The following is an 8,405-nucleotide window of genomic DNA, read 5'->3' as shown; positions in this document are numbered from 1 at the left end:
GTGTCATGCATCTCTGTTACATCGTCAGCTTCTCTGCACAATATCAACTGATCACTAATCCAGCTGTTCAAACAGGACGTCCAGCTGCACCGTAAACCTTGATGAAAGCTCCAACTGTAGACCCCCACCCTTCCATTTACATCCAGTTTGAAAGGTTCAGGTCAAAGCTGACATATATGGAACTCCCTACAGTATCCAATAACACCAGTTATGTGTGTGTTTGTGTGTGTGTGTGTGAGAGAGAGAGAGAGAGAGAGAGAGAGAGAGAGAGAGAGAGAGAGGCTGGCGACTCATTAGGTTTTTTTTAAACAGAAGGGAAACGGTGCTTTATTGATTAACATCAGCTCATTCTGTGGTCTTTGTTCTGCTGATTACAGGCTCTCTTAGGGTCCTGAAGACCAGATGACTCTTTATGGTTAAGTGAACATGAGGCCCAGTCACACACCCCAACCTGTAATCAACATCACACACACACACACACACACACACACACACTCTCAGTGATTTATTGGGAAGACTATACTCACACTGGGAAGGGGCTTCCTTTACTGACATGACATGTGACATGGTGGAAGTAGCCGTTAGAAGATCTAAAGCCATGATTGATTGGCATTACTCAGCCCAAAGTGTGCCAAAAAAGCCAAGATTCCTCACACCATCACACCACCACCTCCACCAGCCTGGACTCTTTACACAAGGCAGGTTTGGTCCAAAGATTGAAGATGTTAACCCCCAGATTCTGACCCTACCATCTCTGAGCCTCAGCAGAAACCCAGCTTCATCAGACCAGGCTACTGTCCAGTGTCGGTGAGCCTGTGCTGAGCCACTGCAGCCTCAGCTTTCTGTGCTTGGCTGAAAGAGTGGAACCCGACGTGGTCTTCTGCTGTTGTAGCTCATCCTCCTCGAGGTCTGAGGTGGTGGAGTTCGTTCTGAGATGCTCTCCTGATCTCCACAGTTGTACAGAAAGGTTATTTACGTTACTGTAGCCTTTCTGTCAGCTCTAACCAGCCTGAGCATTCTCTGGTAAACTCCCTCATCGTCTGCAGAACCGCAGAACCGCTCACTGGAGGCGTTTCCTTCATTACACCATTCTGAGGAGCTGAAAATCTAAGGAGATCAGCAGATCTGGAAATGCTGGAGCCAGCCAGCCCTTCTGGCACCAACAACCATGCCACGCTCAAAATACCCCCTTCTGATGGTTGATGTGAACGTTACCTTAAGCTGCAGCGGACCGTATCTACATCAGTTTAAGCACTGCATTTTGAAGCTCCCGTGTTCCTGTAGCATACACACACACACACACACACACACACACACATTTCCTTGTGCATGGCATGTATTAACAGTCTGCAGACAGCAGAGCAGCATAGCTGGCATATGTCTGCAATCATGGGCAGAACATTAACAACGAACGTGATTAGAATCATAGTAGAACCGAGTCTCTGTGTGTGTGTGTGTGTGTGCTTGCATCGAGAGCATGCACCTGTAAGAAATTTAGGCTGATCTCTACACAAGGGGTCTTCCGCTGAGGATGAGGGGCACATCTTGAATCACAATTAAACAATTATCCACCACATCCAGCGCATCTGCAGGTTCTGTGTGTGTGTGTGTGTGTGTATATTTATGTGTACAGCTTATCGAAACAGCTCCCAGTGTGTGGGAAAGATGCTAACAGGAAACACCTTCTGTTGTCTCATCATTATTGCTGCTACTCAGTGTGTCTACTCTAACTCTGTCTCACTCACACACACACACACACACACACAGTGTCCTCTTATTCCCAAACCTGTTCCTCTTTTTGGGATGTGAATACTGCGTCCGGCCGGGATTTCAGGTCAGCTTTTTAAACACTCTCATCAGCACTACTGGTCCACAAGCACCTGCATCTACACGTCACCCTTTGGTGAGACTGCTCACGTCCCGCCTTCTCACCACCACTACTGGTCCACATGCACCTTTATCTCCATCAAGTATAATTAATAACCATTAATAATAAGCAATAATCACGCCGGTAAAACGCCTGGATGGTTTTCTGATGGATTGCTGAGCAGAAGTACAAGACACTTCACGTACTACATTTCCCATAATGCAACATATTTGTAAATATTTAGGGGGCCACTTATAACAGTATAACCCTTCAAACACACGGATTAGACCACTGAAGGAAAAGCGTTAGCTAACTAAACTAGCCACCTAACTAACACCATCATTTAGCATAGGCTTTATTAATGCTAGCCAGTTGAAGGGGCAGTGAAAACAGTGAGTTTGCCTGATGAGCGTTGTGATCTAACATTAGCCAGGATAACAGAAAACTGCTGATTTAAACAGCCTGTGTTATCTAACTTACATGAAGTAATATTATTATTATTAACATATAAAAACAGAATATTAACAACAACAATAATAAAGTAATAATGTTATTAATATGAATTAAAATAATGACATTATTAACAATGATAATAATGAAGTAAGAATGTTATTAATGTAACAACAATAATAATAATTATTATAATAATACTACTAATAATAAGTAAAAATCTTAACATTAAAATTAATGGCAGTATTATTAACAATAATAATAATAATAATAATAATAATAAAGTACTAGAGTAATATTATTAAAGTAATATTATTGTCATATTGAAAATAATGACATTGAACAAAAGCAATAATAATAATAATAAGTAAGTAATAAGTAATAATAATAATAATAATAAGTAATAGTCTTATTAACATATTAAAAATAATGACAACAACAATAATGAAGTAAGAATATTATTAATATAAGGACATTACTAACAACAATTATAATAATTATTATTATTATTAGAATACTACTGATTGTAAGTAATAATCTTTTATTATTAAAACATAAAAATATTGACAGTATTATAAACAACAATAATAATAATTATTATTATTATAAATATTATTGTACCGATAATAATAAGTAATAGTCTTAATAACATTTGAAAAATAATGACAGTATAAACAACAATAATAATGATAATACTATTAAGAACTAACTTTATTATTAACATATTTAAAATAATGACAATAATAGAGTTGGACTGTGGAGACGATCCTGGTAAAGATCAAATGTTAGATTCTAACTCAGACTGAAAAGTGAAAAATGTCAAAGTTGTAGGATCAGAAGGTTTTCGCACGTCAGCGCCACCTTGTTAGCTACATCAGCATCGCGGCTCCACTGTAAAGCTAACAAAGCAAACCAACCCACCATGACTAGGCTGATCGACAACATTTGGGATATTTGGGCCTTCTGCAGTTTTTACCAGTTTTTATCTGAACTATCGCTTTAATCTAACAAACCCGACGACACGTACTGTGCACAGACACAAACACACGTCTATCCCGGACAGACAATGGCAGGATGTTCCCATTGAATCACAAGCAAACTATAAAGACAAAAGCATCTTCAAGAAGCAATGAATGAAGGCATGTGGCCAAGCCTGAGATTTTAGCAGCGAATCCTAAGATGTTTCCTACTGTCCGTGGTTATTGTCTTCTGCCACATGCAGCCCTACACTCCTGCACACACCCATACACACAGTCGACGCCGTCTCACTGCCCACTCCGCCTTCCGTTCTGCCGTCCCGCACAATGCCAATGGGGCGACCTTTGACTCCGGTGTGTTTGCGCTCACGTCCTGTCCGGCGCACCGCTCAAGTCTGATGTTACCAGATGGATATCTCTCCACAGCCAGCTTCTGTCCACACACGCAAACCCACTGGGCACTTGTGTTGCTGTGAAGTTTCGGGGTGGCACATCCGCCCTCACCCCACCCCCCCAGGATTTTGTTCTGGAGGGGCGGATTGTTTACTTTCTGGACCTGAATTTTCCATCTCTCGCAAAGTTGGGCAAGGGAAAAACATCCAGGATGAGCCTGTTCCCTCTTTCCCACTTTCACGGCCCACACAGGGAACAGAGCACTTCCCCTTGAGTGGACGATCCTTACCAAAGAATAGGGTGATAAATCAGGTATCAAACTCCACAACAACAGGAGGAGGAAGAGAGGGATGAGGGAGTGATGAGGAGAACAGATCTGGGGAAACCTTTTGCAGGATGTTTCCCAAACTAATCAAGCTCTGATTTGGACCTGAGGTTAGAGTCACATTAACAACAGGCAAAGGGCCTGTCTGCACAAGTACGGTCAGTGGTACGGTCAGTGAACCCACTCCACTGATGCGGCATCGCCGGGCAGCCAACACACTCTGAGGAAAGTGCTGGATCCACAGCCAATCCCAACATGCCAGGCCAACATCCCTTGAGCACAGCCAGTTGTGCTCTCTCCGATTCTGGCTGATGGCAAATCAGCATGTCTGCTGTCCTCGATTTTGCCTGATCTGGTAGCCATGCGGATCCACAGTATTAACCCCTTCATAACCCCTCTTCTCGAGCAGCCCCACATGAGCCTAAGGCCTAAGGTCACCTTTCCCCAATGCCAAACATCAGCTAGAAGGAAATGAGGCCCTTAAAATTGCAAAACTGGAACGATGAAGTTATCCAGAACTTCAATCAGCACCATGACCTCAATACTGCTCTTGTGGTTGAATGCAATCAAATCCTCGCAGCCATGTCCTACCAGCTACTGTAAAGCCGTGCCAGACGAGTAGAGGCTGTTACTTTTCTATGAATTCCTTTGGAGGCAGAAATGTTCTAGTTTGGCTCCTTCAGGCCCGGTTCCTCCATCTGATTCTACTTAGGCCTCACTGCAGCGCCGTGATTAGCTCAATCAGCTGTGTTTGTGCAGGGAGAGGGCCAGAACCCGCACCACGGCCTTTTCCGGAAGAAGATAACAGCTCTGGCATTTCTGACCATCCCTCAGCCATTACATCATATCGGTGATAACATACAGAAAACCTTCTAACCTTGACCAGGGTCATCTAATAGATTTGCCCCGGGGCCAGAATTCCAGCAGAGCGAATACTCTTTGAGCCAGGGGGGGCGAGTGTGTAAATACATACAGAGGAATGCAAAGGTTTGGGCACCCCTGGTCAAAATCTGGGAAGTGGGAAGTGGGTAGAAGGTCAACTGATCTGCATGAAGCTTCAAAATAGAACTTTTTAAACAAGATTAGTGTGTTATTAGAGTGAAAGTGGAGTGGAGCACCGTGCAAAATTTGGGTACCCCAAGAGATCTGAGCTCTAAGACAAATTTTTACCAAGGTCTTACAGCTTAATTAGCTTGTTAGGGCCGTGGCTTGTTTACACTCATCTATAGGAAAGGTCAGACAATGCAAATTTTAAAGCTTTATAAACCTCTGACTTCTCAAATCTCGTCCCAGTGGCCGTTTCTGCTGACCTGAACTGCGTAAAATACTCAAAACTAGTCCAGGAATGCTGCAAAAGAGTATTTTTCTATCTAGGAATCAAATACTGTATTAATAAATTATTAAATATAGCAGTATTTAAGCCGGTTCTCAGCGCTGGCTCTTGTGTCGGTCAGTATTTTCACTTCAAGGGTTTCTTCTAACGTCTGGTAAATGCCATAAATGTAAATGTGGACGTTGGTCACTCCATCAAATGCTTTTCCTAACCCCCCTCTTCCATATATAGCCTGAATTGGAATGTCAGAATACCAAAGGGAGAGCTTACGTTCAGAGTGTGAACTCCATGATAATGTGCAAATGGTTCCAAGCTGTTAACACCATTCACTGTGAAAAGACATGCAGACCATACCACATTCATATCACTTTCAGCTGAAAGCTGGACAGCCTAGGCCTACATCACCACTCGCAGTCTTATTACAGGGTTATGTTACATCTTTTGGGATTACTGTTAAAAGCCAGAAATTTCACAAAGAAGGCAACGAACTTCTGGGATAGGTACGGTTCGTATCACCCACTGACCCACTTATTAGTAGAGGTGGCACAATACCATGTTCTTATATAATATCGGTTCATGAAATCTGATGGTGGATACGACACTGATCCGATATTTCTTCTTTCAGAACTACAGTGCTTTAAAATGAGCAGCTTATTTAATTTATTCATTGAAGCAGCTTAATTAAAGGTGTAATTTGGTCAAATATCAAACAAGCATGATTGATAACTGACCCCAAATTCAGTCGATTACCCAAGACCTTATTAAAATCTTGACTTTCGCTTCTTTAGTTTACAACAGAAGCTGAATGGCTAAGACTGCTAACGAAAAATCGATCAAAAAGCTACACTACAGCAGCGGCTCTGGCTGTATCTTCAAACTGGAGAGTGTAGCATCCGCTAAATGCTATACGTGTAAGTACATCACAGCTTTTATTAACCCAGTAGACCCTGTAAGCCCACGCGTCTTCACTTTCATAACTACGTTACTGACATAATTCACATCAGGTAGTAAACACACGGCCAATATTCTCATTTAAGTGCTTTGAAATAAATCTAAAAGCTTTTTGAACTGATCAAAGTATTTATTAAGACTGCATGAGTGGACCTTACAGGGACGTCTACTCAAAATAGCTGCCCACTGTTCAGCTCTGTGGAGAAGTTGGAGCTAAACACACCCAAAGGATTGGTCAGTCACTGGACACTGTGGTTGGTAGGTAAGTAAGTCAGTATGTCGGTAAGTCGGTAAGTCAGTAAGTAAGTCAGTCAGTAAGTCAGTAAGTCCGTAAGTAAGTCGGTAAGTCAGCCAGTCAGTAAATCAGTGAGTAAGTCAGTGAGTCAGTAAGTCAGTAGGTAAGTCAGTAAGTCCGTAAGTAAGTCAGTAAGTCAGTGAGTAAGTCAGTAAGTAAATAAGTCAGTAAGTCCGTAAGTAAGTCAGTAAGTCAGTAAAGTAAGTCAGTAAGTAAGTAATTAATAAATTAATCAATCAATTAATAAATTAATTAATTAAATAAATCTAAACAGTAAAAGCCAGATGTAGCTTATTAGTCAAATACTAAAAGAAGGCAGGGTTTCCTCACAGTATCCACACAGGCCACTTTTCCAAAGGCCGAGCTGAAGAGTGGTGGTCTAGACGACTTCTTCTGTGTGTGGGGTTGTGTGTTTTTTTTAAGAAACGGCTGTTAAAGCCCCCCGGGGTGTTCCTGTTTGTTACCGTTCAGGTCAGGTTAACCTCTAAAGTAGCCCAGCAGTGCGAGCCGTGTACACTGACAACAGCAGCACATCTCTCATCCGCAGGCCCTGCAGCGCAGAGGCTGTAGAGCCCTGTGTGTTTTTAAAGGGCCCCCATGCCAAAGAGGCCAAGCTGAAAGACAAAAAAAAAAAGCCTCTGGGCAAGCTGCCAGACTGAACATATTAAAAGACATAATACTACTACTTCTGCTAATAAAAACAGCGCTGGCTGTCAGGGAGGGCTGGGAATATACCGGCCAGACTGCTGGGAATCCTGACAGACTGAGGGGTTTAAATGGGACGTTTACGTTAGAGGCCGGTAGGAACGTGTGTGGGGCTAAATACACTTGCTGAGGTGAGGAATGCAGAGACAATGCAAATGTTTAAATGTCGACACGGTCACAAGAGAAGCAGCTGATGCGTCCTCCTGAGCTCACATAAAAAAAAGGAGCCCATCACTGAGGTCAGCAGAGAAAACACTACTCCTGCATCAGAAACTCCAAGACTGGCAGGTCCACAACAGCGTCAGATGGCTTTACGGTACATGTTGGAACACTGCTGTGAGGATTTGATTAGATTCGACCGCAAGAACATCAATGTGGTCAGGTGCTGATGCTGGGGGATTAGTTCTGGTCCTTTCAGCCCCTCTGTAGGGTACATGATGGAGCTCAGGTACTTCGCGGCTCCACAGCCCACTGCAGGGCTTTACACCCCTCTAAGCTAATGCACTGGCCGTGGGATTGACCACTGACTGAGACAACATGGATCAGCAGTGCAGTGCTTAAAGTCCTATGCTATGTGTCCAAAAGTTTGTGGACACCTTTTTAATAAATGTGCTGAAGTATCTTACATTGCACCCATAGTGCCTGTAGAAAAGTACTGCCAATAGAATAGGACTCCCAGTAGCAGATACAATAAACATTAATATAATAAACGCATGGCATGTTGCCTAATGCCAGGCGTGGGCTAGAGGGATATGAAGCCCCCCCCAGCATTGAGCTGTGGAGCAGTGCGGTAGAACTTCAGTGTTCTCTGGAATGATGGTTGGTGATCATCCAACATCCTGACCTTATTAACACTCTGGTCATGGAATACAATCAAATCTTTACAGCAATGCTCCTCCTACATCTAGTAGGAAGCCTTCTTCTCTGGACAGTAGAGACAGTTACTCCAATAAAAGCAGAATCAACTCTTATTAATACCCTTGATTTCTGAAAAATGGTGTCCCAAAACTTTTGTCAATATAGTGTATCTCAATCATTTGACAGATTTTCACCATTTGGTTTCACTTTTTGACACCATGTGAATCTGGCTGTTATTTTTATGCTGTATC

This window comes from Salminus brasiliensis, chromosome 6 (genome assembly GCF_030463535.1).
Source record: "Salminus brasiliensis chromosome 6, fSalBra1.hap2, whole genome shotgun sequence".
Taxonomy (NCBI): Eukaryota; Metazoa; Chordata; class Actinopteri; order Characiformes; family Bryconidae; genus Salminus; species Salminus brasiliensis.
This window is presented reverse-complemented; position numbering follows the sequence as displayed.